Here is a 21,145-nt window from a genome sequence, read left to right on the forward strand (position 1 = left end):
GAGGCAGGTGAATTGGCTGAAAAAATTCATACTCGGATTGAAAGTGATTGATGATATAAATGAACCACTGAGATTGTATTGTGATAACAATCCATCGGTACAGTACGCTCACAACAATAGGTCAAGTGGTGCTGCCAAACACATTGACATAAAGTACTATATTATGAAAGATAAAGTTTAGGATCATATAATAAATCTTGAGCATATAAGTACAGAGAAAATGCTCATGGATCCGCTCACAAAGGGCTTACCACCTAACGTGTTCAGAGAACACGTAGCTGGCATGGGTTTAAGGGAAAGCCTATGATTCCCGAACATACGAAGGGCCCAAAGAAAGTTTACATTTCAAAACGGAGAAGTGTATTATGGCTGTTAGTCTAACGGCACTAATTGCTGTGACGATGGGACAGTTCTATGCACTAATCTATGATGAAATAGGATGGAAGCAAGAAAAATATGAATTGAAAGTTTTGAGTATGAAATTAAGGAACGAAGAATAGATGAGAGATCAAAGGGGAGAATGTTAGGTTTGATCTCCCACCAGTTAGGCCCAACGGTCTTTTGGGCCTTGTTCTCGCGCCCTAATCGGGGGCGCCCAACCCTACATGGTTGGTGGGCCCCCGTCGCGCAGCGCTATAAAGGAAAGGTGAGGGTCGGGGCTTGCAGTACAGGGTTCACCGCGCCGCCAGTCACCCCACCGACATCCTAACCCTAAACCCAATCTTAAGAAGGGGCGCTGCCAGCGACGGGAAGCACCACCGACGCCGGCAACGCCACCCCGACGCACACGCCGCCGCCGAGGACACCACAGCACCGACTCCTCCCTCTCCACCGAACGTCGCTGCCGGCGCGCAGATGGCGTCCGCCAACGAGACCCCGGCCGGTGCTTCGACCACTACGGCCTTCGATGGTTTGCTACATCTCACTCCCCTTCTTTTTGCCTCTTATGTAAATCTCGAACATGTATTCTATTCCTATGCAATATATCCCGATAGGATGAATATGAGTAAAAGAGATTCAACAGTTCCTTCCCAAGCATCCGAGCTCTTCCCGTCCATGGCGCCCCTGCCTTCAACCAGGCGCACCTCTCATTCGCCCTCGCCCCCGCATCCCCGCGACGACATCATCAGGACGGAGGCACCCCCTTCGGCCGTCGGCCGCTGCCTCCTCCGGCTCTCCGTCCAGGGATTCCCCACTCCCAGTCCCTCCCGCGAGGCGGTCATCGAAGAATAAGCCGCCGGATGAGATTGGGAGGTGGAAGGCGGCGCGGCCAGGAATGTGCGAGTCCGCTAGCCCTGAAACTGAAACTGAAACTGAGGACCCATCACCGCCGCGGACGGCCCTGCGGTCAGCGAGGCGTAGGGCGCGCGCTGCGTGGCGGAAGGTGGCGTCTTGGGTGCCCAGGAAGGCCCGGAGCCTCGTACTACTCAACCTGGTCACCCTTATATTTGGTACGATCGTACAGAGCTCACCTCACCTCGCTTTCTTTGAGAAGGACGTGTTGTTTCTGTTGCACCTCACCTGTTCGATGTTATGGTTGACAAGAAAATGGTGAGGCGGGTATGGGGTGGGGGTTGTTTCTTCTGTGCTGAATTTCCTCAGTTTTGCCACGGATATAAATGTCGTGAGTGATTGATTTTTTTTTTCTCTGGGGATTAATGTAGCCATCAAATTTACCTATATGAATGGTGATCCTACTACAGGCTTCAATCGTGTGAGACCTTTTGCAGTACATTCCTTTTGGTCAAATTGTTCATTGATCCTTTTGCTGAATGATGTGGCCACTTCGTTTCCATTTCATCTTTTGTGGTGTCAGCTTAAAAGGTCACATTTGGTTCAGTTTATTCTACATTTCTTATATGTACAATAATAAGAGGATGCATTTTGATAGTGTTGAGCAAAAAACATACACATATATATAAATTTTCAGTACATACTAATCAGCATGCAAAAGTTGCATTACCTTATCATCTGCTTTGTGTTTGAACTGGTTCTACTAGTTACTCTGCACGCTGATTTCCTCTTGCATTTTCAGCTAAGACTCAATTTACTTCTTTCAGCTAGCAACATTTCAGTTGTGAAACAGGCGGAGGCTCTTTTGGACCCTGACCTTTTCAATATGCGGGTTCGAGTCGTAGTCTCCTCGCATTGCACAGGCGAGGGTAAGGCTTGCCACTAACACCCTTCCCTAGACCCCGCACAGAACGGGAGCTCTCTGCACTGGGTACATCCTTTTTAAGGTTCACTATAGCAGCCATCCCTTTTGTGCCGCTGTTACTAAAACCGCTGAGGGATATGCAAATCTTTTTTAGAGGACTAGAGTTGGGCATTTGGGTAAGCTTGGCCTACCTGGCTCAGGCTATGGGGTTAGTTACAGCTGATGCTGGGCGCGCATCTTTCATTTCTGCACTCACTGTAAGAACTCTTTTCAAGAATTCTACAACAATGCCTTCCCTAAAACGTATGACTTTCGAGGGAAGTCTTCGCTAGGAGCGAGACCCCAGCCCCCTCTCTCCGGTGATCGTCGGAGATCTTGCCGATCATCTCCGCCCAAAAGTAGGAGATTGAGTTCGCCGTTTGATGCTCGTCGGTTTGACCCCTGTTTCTCGACCGACGGCATGGGAAATCGCAGACTCACGCTTGCGGTTCCCCCATTTGCGGTGTCGCCTCAGAGCCAGAGACCTCCACTGGACCCGAGCGGGGGCAATCCATGACGGGAGTATGTGCGGCGTACGCCATCCCTTGCCTCCAGCCAGGTACGATCGTCTCCCCTGGATTTGGAGATGAATTTGGAGGATTGGATGAACGCGGAGCACTTTCCCCCTTTGAGTTCGCGTCGCAATATCACAAAGGTTGCGTTTGGCTTGCCTAAACACTCGCAACCCAGAGATGAGGTCATGGAGAAACGTCTGCAATGTCAACACCTCCCTCCTATTGCTTCGCCTGATCCCAGCTCGGTCGTGGTTGGCAATCTTCCGCTCTATTTCACTTGGAACTCTGCGCGGGATGACGAGAGATATGTTCGAGATATTGATCAGATTATGATGGAGTTACAGCCTCCGGAGACTTGTCTCAGTGAGATCCATGGGACGAATTGAGGTATTGTGGAGCAGGGCAGCGGTCGGAGCTTGAATCCGCCATTGACAGAGAAGAGCTCCATCGAAGGGCGCGGAAGAAAGTTGACGAAGGAGGAGAAAGGTAAACAGCTTGTTGGGTTGGCCTGTCAAGGCCCATCTATAGAAGACCTTTTCTCCCACTCATATTCCCCTCCTCCGGTCTTCTCGTCGAATCCGTCCTCCAGATGGGTTTGGGTGTCGCCGCTAGGGTTTGGGATCCGAAGGCGCAGCATTTTCCGGCGAGTGCGGCTGAGGTTAGAAGATTTGGTAGCCAAGCTAAGCATATGCATCGTGTCCACCCAGCCACCACTGACGGCAGGTCTTTCCTTGAGGTCGCCAAGAAGATGGATAAGAGAGGTATGCCATTCCGGGATGGGAGAGAAGGTGACCGGGCTCGTGATTTCCAGCGCTGGGACGGCCCTCACCGAGATGCTAGAGATGGTCGCGATGCGCGGGATGGGCGTGATTCATACCCTCGCAATGCCAGGGAAGGTCGTGAGGCTGGCCACCATGAAGGCCGTTCGCCCAATTTCAATGATAAAGAGTTGAGGTATCCTCGCCAGACTTCTAGAGATATGGATCAAGCTGATTTCCAAGGGCGCAAACGTGGAGGTAACTTCTATGAGGACAGAGACGTCCGGTAGATGACTGAAGGTGACTTGAGGCAGAAGATTGAGGATAGGCGTAGAAATTACAATCCACAATAGGGAGGATACCAAAGCCAAGGTCAGTATTCTGGTGCTCCAATGAAATGTTTCAATTGCAATCAAGATGGGCACCACTGGTCAAACTGTAAGAATGACCCTTTCTGCTATAGTTGTCGAACTACTGGTCACAAATCTAATCAATGCTCGTACAAATCAAACAAAGGTTTACAACTATGCGCTATTGGTATGCCTGGCCAGCTTTTCTATGCTCTGAATCTACCAGATCCTAAAGCTGATACTAAGCAGAAAGAAGGGGCCCCTATTAGAGCTATTATCTCTGTACTTGAAGGTAGAGGTACTAAGCTTCGAATCACAACAGAATTGCAGTACCTTATGGATTCAAAATGGAACTGGGATGTTGAGAGAATCTCAGAGAGTGAGTTTTTAGCAACCCTCCCCTCAAGAATTGCCCTGAATCTGCTCACTAAGATGGGGAAAATCAAATTTGTCACTGCTGATATCATGGCTGTGGTGGAGGAATCCAACATGGAACCTAGCGCTTTCCAGGTGCTTCAATCAGTGTGGGTCAGAGCTATTGACATCCCAAGTATAGCCAGGTCAGAATTTGCTGTGTTAGAGCTAGCTCGACTGGTGGGGGATCCTGAGGAAGTACATAATCCATCTCTGAATTGGAAATCTGTTTGGGTGAAAGTGTCCTGCAAAAATCCAGACAAAATTGGTGGGACATCTGAGGTCTTCATCAATAAACAAGGCAGGAAAATATCTTGGTATTACTCAGAAAAACTCAAGCAACAACCACCTACTCAACCAGATGATGATTGGGGGCCAGAAGATGACCAAGTGACTGATGAGGAAGATCTAGAGTCACAAGAGAGTCATGGTTGGCTTGAAACTGGTTTCACCCATCAAGGCAATCCCAAACCAAATGAAGCTGGTCCCTCTGCCTCTCAAGGGAAAAAGAACAGTGGAGGTAACTATGATAAGGAGGTGGAAGCTGATTCTGTGGCTTTCCAATCACCAATGGGTGGAGCTCAAAGTGTGCCTGATCTGGTCCCAGAGCCAACAAATAGCCCAAATACTCTTCAACAGCAAGAACCTATTCAGAAGTTGTCTGATCTTATCCCAGATCCAACAAAAAGCTCAACTTTGCTCAAACAACCAGATCCCACTCATGACTGTGAAAAGTTGATGAGTTTCTCAGATATCCTCCAAGAGATGAATGATATGGCAGCTAACCTCAATCTTGTCCAGAATGAAGATACAGTTGTAGAGTTATTGAGCCCTAATTCACCTGAACAGGTGGATGCAAAGAGTATGCTGGATCCTGGATATGTGAGCTTCTTCCCTCCCAATGTAAGGGAGGTTGAAGACAGTGATAAAAATGGTGTGCAAAATCCAAGCAAGAAGACTGCTGCTGTTTACCTACCAGCTAAGACCAGACAAAGCTCAAGGATTCAAGACAAAGGAGAGATGGCCCTGAAGAAAGCTATGGATGGAAAAGCTAAAACTAAAGGTATATCAACTTCTAAACCACTCCCCCCTCCTCCTCTCCTTAATCCTCTGGATACTTTAGCTAGTGTGTGTGGCTTCTCCTTGGGACCTGATGAGACTTCTAGAATTGCAAACATCTCTCTGATACAAGCCAAGGAAGAAGCCTTGCTGGCCATTCAGAAAATCAAAGACAAGATTGAGAGTTCTGTGAATCATCAGCAAGTGAGTTTTGTCCCAAATAAGCCGCAGATAGATTCTGGGGGTGAGAGGTCTACCGCTGATCAAAGTTCCAAAATAGAGATATTTCCAACTGAACCTCGTATGGACATTGATCGGTTAAAAAGTGATCAAAATGAAGATTCTCTTTTGGAATGTCAGAGGATTGGGTAATGCAGGTAGAAGGAAGCTACTCTTAGAGTTATTAAACAAACATTCTTTTGATGGTATTTGTTTGCAAGAAACCATCAAGAGTTCTTTTAAAAAGAGAGAGCTAGATAGATTTGCTGGGCAGAAAGACATGCTCTGGTCTTGGGTGCCCTGCTCTGGCCATTCTGGAGGTTTGCTTATGGGGGTCGATAAGGATTTAGCAGAGGTCTCTGAGGAAACTATGGGCATTTTTTTCCAGAGCTGTACTCTGACTATGAAATCTGATAGATTTGTGTGGAAACTTTTTCACATCTATGGCCGAGCTCATGATGACAGGAAACTGGATTTTATTGATGAAATTCAATCAGCTGTTGAGAGCTCTGAAATCCCTGTTCTGCTTGGAGGAGACTTTAACTTAATTAGAAGAATTGAGGAAAAATCTTCTGGGAATGTTAACTTCCTGTTGATAGATGCTTTCAATGAGATGATTCATACAACTGGGCTTAGAGAGCTACACAGATCAGGGAGCAGGTACACCTGGTCAAATAAACAAACCCCCCCCACCCAGTGTGTTCTAGATAGAGTTCTAGTTTCAAATGACTGGGAGGACAAGTATAATCTTGCTGCTGTCCTTACTGCCCCCAGGCTAGGGTCTGACCATAATCCCATTTTTGTTGACACTGGTGGTACTGTTGTAGCCCAACTACACTATTTTCGCTTCAATGCTCACTGGCTTCACCAAGAAGGTTTTAAGCGACGGGTCAGTGAGAAATGACCTACTAGATATAAGTATGATGTCCTAGATCACTGGCATATCATTTCCCACAAGCTCAGGAAAGCTATTGAAGAGTGGGGTCAGAACTTTGACAGCAATCAGAGGAAACTGAAGCAAGAGATTATGGGCAGGATTAGTGTGTTGGATGAATGGAGTGAACATAGAGATCTTTGGTAGGAAGAATGGGAGGAGAGATATTGTTTGGACAAATCTTTACAGCAGATTCTGTTAGATGAAGAAATCCAATGGCAAAGAAGAGGGGGTGAAAAATGGTTGCTCCAGGGGGACTCTAACTCCAATTACTTTCATAAATGTGCCAACGGAAGAAAGAGGAAAATGCAAGTATCTATGTTAGAAGTTGATGGTTTAGAGATAACTAATCCAGTGACCCTGAGAGATCATATCACAGATTATTACAAACAACTCTTTGGCAAGGCAGAAGTGGCAAACATGCACCTGGATCCTAACCTCTGGCCTGCTCACCAACAGGTCCGTGTTGAGGACAATAATATGCTAACCAGGCCATTTACTCTAGAGGAGGTGGACCTAACTATCAAACAGATGAAAAATAATACTGCTACTAGCCCTGATGGTTTCTCTGTAGAGTTCTTTAAAGCTTTCTGGCCATCCATCAGAGAGGATATAAAGGAAATGCTGGATAATTTGTATGATGGTCATTTGGAGCTTTGGAGATTAAATTATGGGGTGATCACTCTTATCCCTAAGGTGAAGCCTGCTATGACAGTTAAGCAATTTAGACATGTATGTCTTCTAAATGTGATCTACAAGATAATCACCAAGACACTCACGATTAGATTGACCTCTGTCATTGAAGAGATTATTAGTCCTTACCAGACTGCTTTTATTCCTAGGAGAAACATCTTAGAAGGGGTGGTTATCTTGCAAGAAGTGCTACATGAGCTAAGGATGTCTAAACAAGCTGGAGTTATTTTAAAACTAGATTTTGAAAAAGCCTATGATAAGGTGGACTGGAATTTCTTAGAAGAAGTGTTAAAGAGGAAGGTTTTTTCAGAGACTTGGGTTCAATGGATCAACCAAGCTGTTAGGGGGGGCAGAGTGTGCATTGATATGAATGGAATGAGAGGAGAATTTTTCAGAAGTTTTAAGGGTTTGAGACAAGGTGACCCTTTGTCTCCTCTACTATTCAACTTGGTGGCAGATGCTCTCTCTGCCATGTTGACTAGAGCTGCCTCTGCTGGGTTGATTCAGGGGCTTGTCCCTTATTTGGTTGCTGGAGGTATCACACATTTGCAATACGCTGATGATACTATCTTGCTGTTGCAGTTCTCAGTTGAGAACTTAACCAATATAAGAAGAATTCTGGCTTGTTATGAAGCTATGTCAGGGATGAAAATAAACTTTGATAAAAGTGAGGTATTTACTGTTGGGCTGTCAGTAGAAGATCAACAGCAAGCTACACTGATACTTGGGTGTAAGGCTGGTTCCTTTCCTATGACTTACTTAGGCATGCCAGTGAGCTTTTGCAAAATTTCCAAAAACCAGTTGAGATATGTGAGTGATAAAGCTGAGAAGCGTCTGAGCACCTGGCAATGTGATTATTTGTCTACAGGTGGCAGATCTATTCTGATAGAATCTTGCCTCTCTAGTATTCCGATGTACACCATGGGGGTGTATGAGCTATGTGAAGGGAACTACCAGCTGTTAGATTCGATCAGATCCAGGTTCTACTGGCAAGGCACAGGAAAAAAAAGGAAGTATCACATGGTTAAGTGGGAAGCCTTGAGCAGACCAAAAGAGTTTGGGGGTTTGGGGTTCCTGGATGTTAGAGTTATGAATATTTGTTTACTAGCAAAATGGATAGCTAAGCTGGAAAGAGGAGATAGTAGTCTGTGTTGTTCTTTGTTGAGACAGAAATACTTGGGCCAAAAAAGTATCTACCAATTAAGAAGAAAGACGGGGTCCCAGTTTTGGAGATCTTTACTTGGTATGAGGGACTGGTTCCAAAGAGGTAGGAAAATAGAGATTAAAGATGGAGTCCAAACTAGATTCTGGCTTGACTGTTGGTTGGGGGAATGTCCTTTGAAGGTCAGCTTCTATAAGTTGTTTCAAATAGCTTCTGATCAAAACTTAGAGGTCTCAAAAGCATGTGTCCAAGGACAGTGGGAGATTAGTTTCAGGAGACAACTTGATGACAGTCAGAGGCAGGAGTGGGCTGAACTCTTAGAGATATTAAATGAGGTTCAGTTAACTGAAGGTGTGGACAAGATGGTCTGGGCTTTGGAGAAATCTGGCCAGTATACTACAAGATCCTTGTATAAATCACTCACAACTGGTGGTATGACTGACGCTAGAGCTATGTTGATCTGGAAAAGCCCCATCCCTCTAAAAGTGAAAAATTTTATGTGGATGGCAAACCATGACAGAATACAATGCGGTGTGCAGTTAAAAAAGAAAAAATGGACAGGTTCATCGAAATGTCTTTTTTGCGAAGTATATGAGACTTCGGATCACATTTTATTCCAATGCCCCCTGGCTGTCCTTCTGTGGTCCTTCTTGCGAGACTGTCTGGGGTGGCCATCCTCGCCAACCAGCTGTTCCTCGCTACTCTTGGAGATAGTGGATCAGTATAGAGGTAACAAACAACTCTTAACCATCTTCATATGTGCAGGAGCCTTATGGTCTATTTGGAAAACTCGCAATGAGTTGGTCTTCGACAAGAAGGTGGTGTCGTCCCCGTCGACCCTGATCTACAAGGCTCTGCTGCTGGCCAAGTCGTGGCACCCCCTGCTCAAGCCGAAGATGATGCCGATGGCGGACGGAATGCTGAATAATATCTCCTCGAGAGTTGCGTCTATGTAATCCAGTTTGGGGGATGTTGTTTGCGTAGTCTTTTGTTTCCCCCCCACCTGAATTCTTTTCTCCCTAGTTGTTTTTGAGCTATCTGTTGAGTTCTTAGTTGGAGTTTGTTGGTAGAAGTTCTGGGCTTTTGCCTTAGTTCGTTACGCTTTCTAATAAAGTGGGGTGAATACCTTTGGTGCTCGTTACGCTTTCTAATAAAGTGGGGTGAATACCTTTGGTCTAAAAAAACGTATGAATATGATCACATCACTATTCTTTTTTCAAATTGCTGCAGGTGATCATTGTCCCTTTCTTGGATGGTCTTATTGGAGCAGAAGTACCTGCTCATACATGGTTTGGAGCATTTTTATCACTTCTTGGTGTTGCTATACTAGAGCTAAGTGGTTCTCCGCCATATGTAAGTCAGATTATCTACATGGACAGGTTAACATGTTTGTCTGGACCTTTTTTCTGCTTGTCTTATGGCCTATGACTCTCTGCTCTGTCAAGGTTACTGTTGTCTTCAAAGTTCTATAACCCATTAATCGCTGCTTTAGTAATTTGGATATTTTGAATATTTTGAGAACTACACCACCAGGGATTGCGCCTGCCATATTGATTGATGTGTTAGCTTGATCTCGGACAATTGGGCCCTTGGATCCGCGCCCTAATCGGGGGCGCCCAACCGCTCCATGGTTGGTGGGCCCCCGTCGTACAGCACCATAAAAGGGAGGTGGGGGCCGGGGCACAAAGCATGAGGTTCCCCTGAGCTACCGGGCGCCCCACGTGTAACACCCTAGGTGTTTGGCTTCTACTAATTGCATGTCATTTCATAAACATGTGCATTATCCATATCATCATGCCATTATCATTGAAACATACGTATGCAACATTTTAAATTGTATGTGTTTCATGCTTGATTGCTTAGAGTGGTAGTAGTGCAACATATGAATGCAACATGAATTTCTCATATCTTGAAGCATGGCAACATGGTAGTAATGTGACAAGTATAGGATAACAACAAGGTCATGCAACATGTGAAACATTGTATTGAAACATATGTATGAATTGCTTGTTTTAATTTCTGTATCACATGTGATCATTAGAAGTGGTATAACAATTTTGTAACATGGTTGATCATGGTCTATTACACCTTAACTACACTTAGGTTACTTGTTGGGACATGGTTCATGTAGATCAAATGACCAAAATGCCCTCAAGTGAAGGTTTGACTAGAATTGACCCTAGGAGTCTCACTGTTTGACTGAGTCAAAAGTCCAACTTAGAGACTTTGCATGGCTGTGCACTCTTTACCAAAGTTGTAGAAAACTTATTAAGGAACAAAAGTCTCAATATGATCATTTCATGAAAATGTCTAGAACATGCTCAAACATGGCCCACAAGTCAGAAATACATGCTGATTTCAACACTGAAAATACGCTAAGTCTTAACTGCATTTCAGTTGGATCGAGCTCACTTTGGCTTCATGTAACTTCGGATCCATGGCATTTTAGGTGTTGGTCATTGAAAAGAATTTGTAGAGGGAAGATAGGTCTACAGCTTTGATGTTCAAATCTTCCACTAACTCGTCATAGATTAGGAGCTAATCACCGTCAATCCTGCTCTGTCAGTCATCGTCGGTGATTACTGAATCGCGATTTTTTTTTCAGAAAACGGTCAGTCGCCGTGGCCGACCGGCTCAGAGGCTTGATGCCGCGTGTCCGCCACTCATCGCCGGCCTTCTGTCGCGTAGGCCACGCGCCGTGGACGTCCTGGTGTCGCAGCCGCGTCTTGAAGCCCCCAGCGCCTGCCCGCCGAGTCGCCCGTTCCATTTTGCATTCCCTCTCCTTCCTCCGTGCGAGCACGACGACCGGAATGCCGAAGCAGCGCCGAGCCAATTCCACCAAAAACCGAGCACCATTGCCCGATTCCTCTGAACCATAGCACCATTGTGAGCCTCTCCACGTCCTCGACCCCACCGCCACTCCATTTTCGCCTAAGGTAGCTCTCACCGTGAGCGTGGCTCCACCGGGTCGCCATGACCGCCGCCGGCCGAGCTCGCACGTGGCCGTGCTGCTCGAGCCCCTTATCGCCCCTTCTCTCCCTTGCGCTAGCTTCTGTATGTGACGCTGAAGCTCTTTGAGTGAGCCACTAGGGCCGTGACGTCGCAGCCTCGCCGGAGCCGGCCATGCCGTGACCGAGCGCCACCGTGGAAATCGCCGCCCCCTCTAGCTGCGTCCTTAGCTGCAATAGATGGCTCCCTTAGGTCCGCTAGGGTGAGGCGAAACTGTTGGCACTGTTGCCTTCGCCGGAGGAGCCACCGGCGGCGAGTTGCGCCGTCGCCTTCCTCCGCTCCCCTGCCTGTCTCGCTGACGCGCGGGTCCTCCCTGTCAGCCGCTGACGCGCGCGGCGGGAGCAAGCTGGGCTGCGCCGCGTCTTGGGCCGCGCCTGTACGCTTCGCGGGCCGCTGATTTCCTTCGGGTCGGCCCAACGGTGGCTGTGACTAGTTTCCTTAATTTGTGTTGTTTTATTATTTCACAGATTTATGTACATATTCAAAAATATGTAGCTCCTAGATGGTAGATCCAAATGATGTGGTTCTAATTTTGTTGAGTTCCTAGTAATGTCTAGTATTTAATAAAAATATTATATGAACACATGTTTTAGAAATTTTGGATGAATAAAATAGGACTTTGAAATGTGTTTTTAGATGCATGCAAACTTGTTTGAATTTTATCTTGAGTTTCTATGGTCCAAAAATTATGAAATTTTGTGAGTAATCTGTTATTGCTTATTAGAAGCTCTGGTTAAAATTTCAGAGCTAGTGCATGTGTAGTTTTTAAGTTATAGAATTTCCTTTTAATAATGGGTGGATCTTGTGTGAATTTTCATAATTTTTCTATAGGTCCAGTGAAGGTGAAATTTGATGAGTGCTATTCTTATGCTAGAATGATGCTAGGAAAAATAGGAAATCTGTTGCTTGACACTTTTTAATAAGGTTTCCTAATTATGCTCAAATTAGACATATCATTTGTTATTTTGGATACAGCAAGTTATGTTTGTCCAATGGCTTTGAAATTTTTATGGTAGTCTATGTGCAGCATGAGATAGCTACTGTAATTTTTGGAGATTTTTATGAATAGTTTTACTATATATTGCTTTAATCACCTAATTAATTAATAAATTGGAAAAGGATATTAAATAAATTATTTAGAAGTTGGCACTATACTTTCTGATGTTTCTTAGGTATGAAAAACAAGTTGGTAAACTTGGTTTGATCAAATTATGCTTTTGCACAATCATTAAATAATTAAGTTAGTAACCCTGTCATTTCTGGACAGATTCTAAGTTTACTGGAATTTGATTTGGTTAACATAAGAATCATGCTTTGAGGTTTACAAAAGAATTGTAGAGAATTTCATAATATTTCCAGAATGTCCTCATGCAGGTCATTTGGATTTATAGAACTCTGGTTATGATTGAATTAAGTAACTACTTGTTTGCATATGAAGCTTTAACTGTTATTTTAAGCATGTCTTTACTATTTCTAAGTTTGTGGTAATGTTCCTAGGTGTTAGGCCTTTAACTGAAGATGAACATCTTTATCTTAGGTTATGCAAGTTAGGTAAGTTGCTCTTGTTCTTTAAGTTAAGTTAGATACATGCTTAAAGTGATTTGAATATGGCTAGTCTTACTCGGTAAATGAGTGTCCAGTGATGCTTTCGTAAACACTCACTGTGATTCATTCATCATGAGCATCATGTCATTCCTTATGCATCCATGATATTTATCTTTTGCATCGGCATGCAATAGGTGTACCGGAAGGAGTAACCTTGCTGGAATTCGAGGAACCGAGCGAGCAGCAGCAGCCGACGCCGGAGATTCAGGAGGAGCAGCCTTTAGGAGAAGTGCCAGACGAGGTCGCCGTTGAGTGCCCGGATCACCGTCCTTGCAACTTTGTGAAAGGTAAGCCCCGGAGCATATTAAGCCTCCTAATTTCCGAAATGCAGTTACAGTATTATTATTACATATATATTGTTGCATTAAGTTTAGGTGTTGGATGCAAACAATTGCTGCATTGGTTACCCAATCCTTCTCCAGATATTGTTACCCTGAATCCTATGTAGCTCAGGCTCGTGTAATGCTTAGCCCTGCTTAAACGCGGTAGAAGTCGGGTGATTTCCTGTCACCTGCGAGATATAGGAAGATACATGTGGCACGGTTGGCTATATTTGCTATCGTGGAAAAGAACCAGTCTTAATTTGAAATGAAGGCCGGACGGAGGCTTGCCGGTTTGCAGTGACTCCGTCTGTGTCGCTTAAGGACTGATTCTTGGAGCCTTTCCTGTTCATGTTGAACGCATGCCTCTCTCTTAGTTGGCCGGGTCTGGAGATCGACCACGAAGCCGAGTAGCTCACCTCAGGCCGGGAGTCGATAAGTATAAAGTGCGCCTCGGAAGGGAGCCGTAGGCGTGAGTCCAAGGGCAGGTGATTTAAAAGTCCTGATCGTCCTGGCAGAAGGGTAATCCCTGAGAGTGCTGGCGCTGATCGAACCCGCGAATTTGGTTCCTGAGTTGTCCCAAAGGTGACCCACGGCTACCCTTGCAAAGTATGCCAGGGTGAGAGTTAGGAATACCCCGTCAGCTGAGTTGTAATTCGATTCGAATCACCGTCTCTCCCGGTTAGTGAGAACTTGACGGGCTTATCTCCAATGTAGATACACTTAATAACTTAATGGTTCAGAAATGATGATATGATGATGACAGCCTTATGATACCTGCTATGGTTAATATTGTTTGCTCCTAATAAGTGAGTGCTCTAGTACAGGTGCTAATCTAGTGAACAGGTAACTAATGATAAGCTTGATGCTGAGTTTAAATTGGTTACTATAATCATAAGCTCTTTTATGCAACTGTGTCAAGCTAGCCCACCTCATAAGCCTTGTATGATCCTTGGTGTCGTTTATTTCTGTTCTTGACGGGTAAGTCTAGCTGAGTACCTTCTCGTACTTAGGGTTTATTTCCCACCTGTTGCAGATGACCAGTTCTACTTTGGTTGCTACAAGTACTGCCTTCTCCCTGCTGGGGATGAAGACTAGACCGTTGGGCGCGGTCTCTACTAGTTCTCGTACCTGATAATGCTTTTGTGGGACATGACTCAACCTTGGCAATGTATTTGAAAACTATGATGTTTTGTACTAAACTATATTGCTTCCGCACACTCAAACTTGGTTTGTAATATTTTATTTGAACTCTGATGGATGTAATCCGAATGCTACTTGTGAAATGTTGTAACAGATGATGTGTTGTGTTGAATCATTACGATCTTGGTTTGTATGTCGAGAGTTGGTTGAAATCCTTCGGGATTTCCGGACTACCGGGATTATGGGAGCTTAAGTACAGGAATTTGATCGCTTCGGTGATTGTTTTTGTACTTACGTTCTTATGATTTGGTCGGTTCTGTTACAGCTGGCATCAGAGCAAGATTCGACACTAAACATGTCATTTGTGTATTTAAAACAAAATTATTTGTGAAAATCCTAAATTAAACACTAAGTATTGCCAGTGGTCATATCCCTTATGCCCAAATAAGGACTCTTAGGTGGCTTATTAAAGTACTAACTTGGGGGTTCCTGCTTGTTTCTGTTTCGTCGTCCATACGGCGTGCTATTGTATGGATGCCATCCGCTTGGGTGGTAATGTATGGATCCAAATACCTCTGCGCTCTGGTAAGTGGAGAGTTGTGAGAGCATGACCGTCCAACCGTCGGTCTAGAGGAGAGTAGTTGTGGTTGCTCGCATACTTACATGTTCGATCATGTATCTATGAGAGTACTTAAATGTGGGTATCTCTGATGGGTAGCTGTGATACTAGAGTATATGCATCAGGGGATGTATGTATGAAAGTATTTAGTTTACTACTTGTTTTCTATGCTTTTTGGGAAATTATTGGGCTGAAATGAAATTTTCTGCAGGTACACTAACAACGTATCGTTGTAGATCGACTATCTACCGTATACGAGAGAGCGTATGTATGCCACCATATATTTCGCTAGCCTTTAAATTTTTCTAGGTTTGTGAGGACGTACGGATCGTGCATGCATCATGTTCGAGCATACATGGCATTTCTTGCATTATTCCCTCCTTTAAAAATTGATGGTCCTGACTAATTAAATTTCGTATCCCTTAAATGATTCTCCCCTTACGTCGTAACTTTTTGCTACAGATGGCACGCACGAAACACACTGCTCGCAAGTCCGCTGGAGGCAGAGCGCCTCATCACCGGTTAGCTCCTCGTGAGCCCCGTCTTGAGCCTACTGAGGTGGAAAGGCTGAGGACAGAGCTGGCTCGGGTGACCGCAGAGAGGACTGTAGCTCAGCACCGTTTGGAGCAAGTAACACAGGAAAGGGATCAAGAGACCCTTGAGGTTCAGAGGTTGATAGTTGCTCTCCGCAACTGTGAACGTATGTTGATTCACGTGATGAACCAACGGAATGAAGCCTGGCACGAAGAGAATGTGTTGAGAGCGCGACAGATGGAGCTAGAGCAGCAAGTGGCAGTTGCTGAAGAGTCAGTTGAATGAGCTATTGAAGAAAGGTTTGATTCGACCTAGTTCTTCTCCTTGGGGTTGTCCAGCTATATTTGTGAAGAAGAAGGATGAATCTTTGCGCATGTGCGTGGATTATCGCCCCCTAAACACTGTTACTATCAAGAACAAATACCCTCTTCCTCGCATCGATATTCTATTTGATCAGCTCTCCAAAGCTAAGGTATTCTCCAAGATCGATTTGAGATCTGGCTACCATCAGATCAAAATTCGTCCTGAAGATATACCTAAGACAGCTTTCTCTACTCGTTATGGCTTGTTCGAATACCTCGTCATATCATTTGGGTTGACAAATGCTCCGGCACACCTTATGTACCTAATGAATTCTGTATTCATGCTGGAATTGGACAAATTTGTCGTCGTGATCATTGATGATATCCTGGTATATTCTCAGAATGAAGAAGAGCATGCTGAACATCTGAGAATTGTTTTAACTCGGTTACGTGACAACCAGCTTTATGCTAAGTTCAGCAAGTGCGAGTTCTGTTTGAACAAGATACCTTTTCTAGGTCATGTGTTATCTGGTGATGGAATTTCGGTTGACCCTACTAAGGTGCAAGAAGTCCTTGAGTGGAAGGCACCTACTACGGTCACTGAAGTCCGAAGTTTCTTGGGTTTGGCTGGCTGTTATCGTCGCTTTATCCCGGATTTCTCAAAAATCGCTAAGCCCATGACTCGACTACTGCAAAAGGATGAGAAGTTTGTGTGGACTCCGAAGTGTGAAGAGGCTTTCCACACTTTGCGGACCTTACTAACCTCTGCTCCTATATTGGCACAACCTGATATCGAGAAGCCTTTTGATGTCTACTGTGACGCATGTGGCACCGGTTTGGGGTGTGTTCTTATGCAGGAGGGCCGAGTAATTGCTTATGCTTCACGCCAGCTTCGAAAGCATGAAGTCAACTATCCTACCCATGACTTAGAACTAGCCGCAGTTGTTCATGCCCTGAAGATTTGAAGACATTACTTGCTGGGTAATGTGTGCAACATCTACACTGACCATAAAAGCCTCAAGTATATCTTTACTCAACCTGAGTTGAATATGCATCAACGCCGATGGTTAGAATTAATCAAAGACTACAACCTTCAAGTGCACTACCATCCTGGTAAGGCAAATGTGGTTGCTGATGCCTTAAGCAGAAAGGCCCATTGCAATTTCTTGGTGAGTGAAGACTTTCATCTGGCACACCTCCTTCATTCTGTAGTACTCCACACTATCACTGTGGATTGCTCTCTTAGAAGTCGAATTATCGAACTCCAGAAGACTGATGTGGGTGTGTTTCACATCAAGCGGAAAATGAAAGAGAAAGAGACCAAGCACTTTAAGGTCGATGATAAGGGAATTCTCTGGTTTAATGATAAGCTTGTGGTACCTAAAGACAAAAAACTTAGAAATCAAATTATGAAGGAAGCCCATTCTTCAAAATTGTCCATCCATCCTAGTAGCAGTAAAATGTATCAAGATCTCAAGCTGTATTATTGGTGGACCAAGATGAAGAAAGAAATCGCAGCTTACGTGGCAAGGTGTGATAACTGTTGCAGAGTCAAGGCTATTCACATAAGGCCCGGACTGTTGCAGCCACTCTCTATTCCTGGCTGGAAGTGGGAAGAAATTACAACAACAACAACAACAACAACAAAGCCTTTAAGTCCCAAACAAGTTGGGGTAGGCTAGAGTTGAAACCCATCAGAAGCAATCAAGGTTCAGGCACGTGAATAGCTGTCTTCCAAGCACTCCTATCTAAGGCTAAGTCTTTGGGTATATTCCATCCTTTCAAGTCTCCTTTTATTGCCTCTACCCAAGTCAACTTCGGTCTTCCTCTGCCTCTCTTCACGTTACTGTCCTGGCTTAGGATTCTGCTACGCACCGGTGCATCTGGAGGTCTCCGTTGCACATGTCCAAACCATCTCAACCGGTGTTGGACAAGCTTTTCTTCAATTGGCGCTACCCCTAATCTCTCACGTATATCATCATTCCGAACTCGATCCTTTCTTGTATGACCGCAAATCCAACGCAACATACGCATTTCCGCGACACTTAGCTGTTGAACATGTCGTCTTTTCGTAGGCCAACATTCTGCACCATACAACATAGCAGGTCTAATCGCCATCCTATAAAACTTGCCTTTTAGCTTCTGTGGTACCCTTTTGTCGCATAGGACACCAGACGCTTGCCGCCACTTCATCCACCCTGCTTTGATTCTATGGCTAACATCTTCATCAATATCCCCGTCCCTCTGTAGCATTGATCCTAAATATCGAAAGGTATCCTTCCTAGGCACTACTTGACCTTCCAAACTAACATCTTCCTCCTCCCGAGTAGTAGTGCCGAAATCACATCTCATATACTCAGTTTTAGTTCTACTGAGTCTAAAACCTTTGGACTCCAAAGTCTCCCGCCATAACTCCAGTTTCTGATTCACTCCTGTCCGGCTTTCATCAACTAGCACTACATCGTCCGCGAAAAGCATACACCAAGGGATGTCCCCTTGTATGTCCCTTGTGACCTCATCCATCACTAAAGCAAACAAATAAGGGCTCAAAGCTGACCCTTGATGTAGTCCTATCCTAATCGGGAAGTCATCCGTGTCTCCATCACTTGTTCGAACTCTAGTCACAACATTGTTGTACATGTCCTTAATGAGCCCGACGTACTTCGTTGGGACTTTATGTTTGTCCAAAGCCCACCACATAACATTCCTTGGTATTTTATCATAAGCCTTCTCCAAGTCAATAAAAACCATGTGTAGGTCCTTCTTCTTCTCCCTATACCGCTCCATAACTTGTCTTACTAAGAAAATGGCTTCCATGGTTGACCTTTCGGGCATGAAACCAAATTGGTTCATAGAGACCCGCGTTATTGCTCTCAAGCGATGCTCGATAACTCTTTCCCATAGCTTGATAGTATGGCTCATCAACTTAATTCCCCGGTAATTCGTACAACTTTGAATATCCCCTTTATTCTTGTAGATCGGTACCAATATACTTCTCCTCCACTCACCAGGCATCTTGTTCGATCGAAAAATATGGTTGAACAGCTTGGTTAGCCATACTATAGCTATGTCCCCGAGACATCTCCACACCTCGATTGGGATACCATCCGGTCCCATCGTCTTACCTCCTTTCATCCTTTTCAACGCCTCTCTGACCTCAGATTCTTGGATTCTCCGCACAAAGCGCCTATTGGTGTCATCAAAAGAGTCATCCAACTGAAATGTTGTGTCCATATTCTCACCATTGAACAATTTATCAAAATACTCTTGCCATCGATGTCGGATCTCATCCTCCTTCACCAAGAGGTGCTCCCTTTCATCCTTAATGCACTTAACTTGGTTGAAGTCCCGTGTCTTTCTCTCACGAACCCTAGCCATCCTATAAATGTCCTTCTCTCCTTCCTTCGTACTCAGATGTTGGTAAAGATCCTCGTACGCTGTACCCTTTGCCACACTTACAGCTCGTTTTGCAGTCTTCTTTGCCACCTTGTACTTCTCTATGTTGTCCACACTCCTGTCATGGTACAAGCGTCTATAGCATTCTTTCTTCTCTTTAATAGCCCTTTGGACTTCCTTGTTCCACCACCAAGTATCTTTAGCCTCGCGTCCCCTTCCCTTGGTTACTCCACACACCTCTGAGGCTACCTTCCGAATGTTGGTTGCCATCTTGTCCCACATGTTGTTTATGTCGTCTTCTTCCTTCCAAGAGCCCTCTTTGATAACCCTTTCCCTAAATACCTCTGACGTCTCCCCTTTCAGTTTCCACCACTTTGTTCTTTTAATCTTAGCTTGTTTATCCCTACGGGCCCGTACCTGAAAACGAAAATCTGCCACCAAAAGCTTATGTTGAGAAACAACACACTCTCCTGATATCACCTTGCAATCCAAGCATGCTCGTTTGTCCTTTCTTCTTGCGAGGACAAAGTCAATCTGGCTACAGTGTTGTCCGCTACTGAAGGTCACTAGATGAGATTCTCTCTTTCTAAAGAAAGTGTTGGCTATCATCAGGTCAAAAGCTACCGCGAAGTCCAGAACTTCCTCCCCCTCCTGATTCCTACTACCATACCCAAAACCTCCATGAACTGCCTCGAAATCTGCGCTTGTAGTACCTACATGCCCATTAAGATCTTCTCCTATAAAAAGCTTCTCACTACTAGGTATAGCTCTAACCATGCCATCTAAGTCTTCCCAGAACTGTCTCTTAACACTCTCGTCGAGGCCTACTTGGGGGGCATACGCACTAATTACGTTCAAGACCATATCACCAACGACAAGCTTGACTAAGATAATCCTATCTCCTTGCCTTCTCACTCCCACCACACCATTCTTGAGGCTCTTATCAATCAAAACTCCTACTCCATTTCTATTCGCGACTGTCCCTGTGTACCAAAGCTTGAAACCTGTATTGTCCACCTCCTTCGCCTTCTGACCCTTCCATTTAGTCTCTTGAACGCATAATATATTTACACGCCTCCTAGTCGCGGTATCAACTAATTCTCTTAACTTACCAGTAAGTGACCCTACATTCCAACTACCTAAATGGATCCTAGTTGGTTCGACTAGCTTCCTTACCCTTCGCACCCGTCGACTCAGATGCGAAGACCCTTGCTCATTTTTCACTACACCCGGGCGCCGATGTAGCGCGCCACTAAGGAAGCGACGACCCGATCCTTGGTTACTTGACACCATGCCCAGATCATGACACGGCGCGTCACGGGGGTGACGACCCGGCCCTTGCCCATTTAACACCATACCCGGGTTCCGATATGGCGCGTCGCTAAGAGGGTTACGCCCCAACGATTTTCTTTCGGGTTTCATCTCCATTAAAGTGGCTAAGTTTTTACATTGGCTCGCCACGCTTAACACAACCCTCCTCCTTTACCAGGGCTTAGGACCTGCTATGCTGGGACACCAAAGGCGCCCCACCATAGGCGGAGTTAAGTGGGAAGAAATTAGCATGGATTTTATTGTTGGATTACCCACTACCAAAAAGGGTTGTGATTCCATCTGGGTTATCGTAGATCGTCTAACTAAATCTGTTCACTTTATTCCGGTCAAGTCTACCTATCACCCGCACAATTATGCTGAGATTTATTTTCAACAAGTGGTACGTCTCTATGGTGTACCCAAATCCATTGTTTCTGATAGAGGGCCTCAGTTCACGGCTCGCTTTTGGGAGTGCTTACATTAGAATCTTGGCACTCATCTAATCCGCAGTTCTGCCTATCATTCGCAAACATTAGGACAGACTGAGCGTGTTAATCAAATTCTTGAGGACATGCTTAGAGCTTGTCTTATTTCTTGCAAAGGCT

The 21,145-nt window shown here is 45.0% G+C and overlaps 2 pseudogenes; both read left to right on the top strand.

Moving 5' to 3' along the window:
• Positions 1-855: 855 nt before the first annotated feature.
• Positions 856-21,145, top strand: part of LOC136525955 (uncharacterized) — a 41,075-nt pseudogene continuing 20,785 nt past the window's right edge.
• Positions 3,302-5,665, top strand: LOC136528592 (uncharacterized; annotated as a pseudogene).

The sequence above is a fragment of the Miscanthus floridulus genome, chromosome 19, assembly GCF_019320115.1.
Source record: "Miscanthus floridulus cultivar M001 chromosome 19, ASM1932011v1, whole genome shotgun sequence".
Lineage (NCBI taxonomy): Eukaryota > Viridiplantae > Streptophyta > Magnoliopsida > Poales > Poaceae > Miscanthus > Miscanthus floridulus.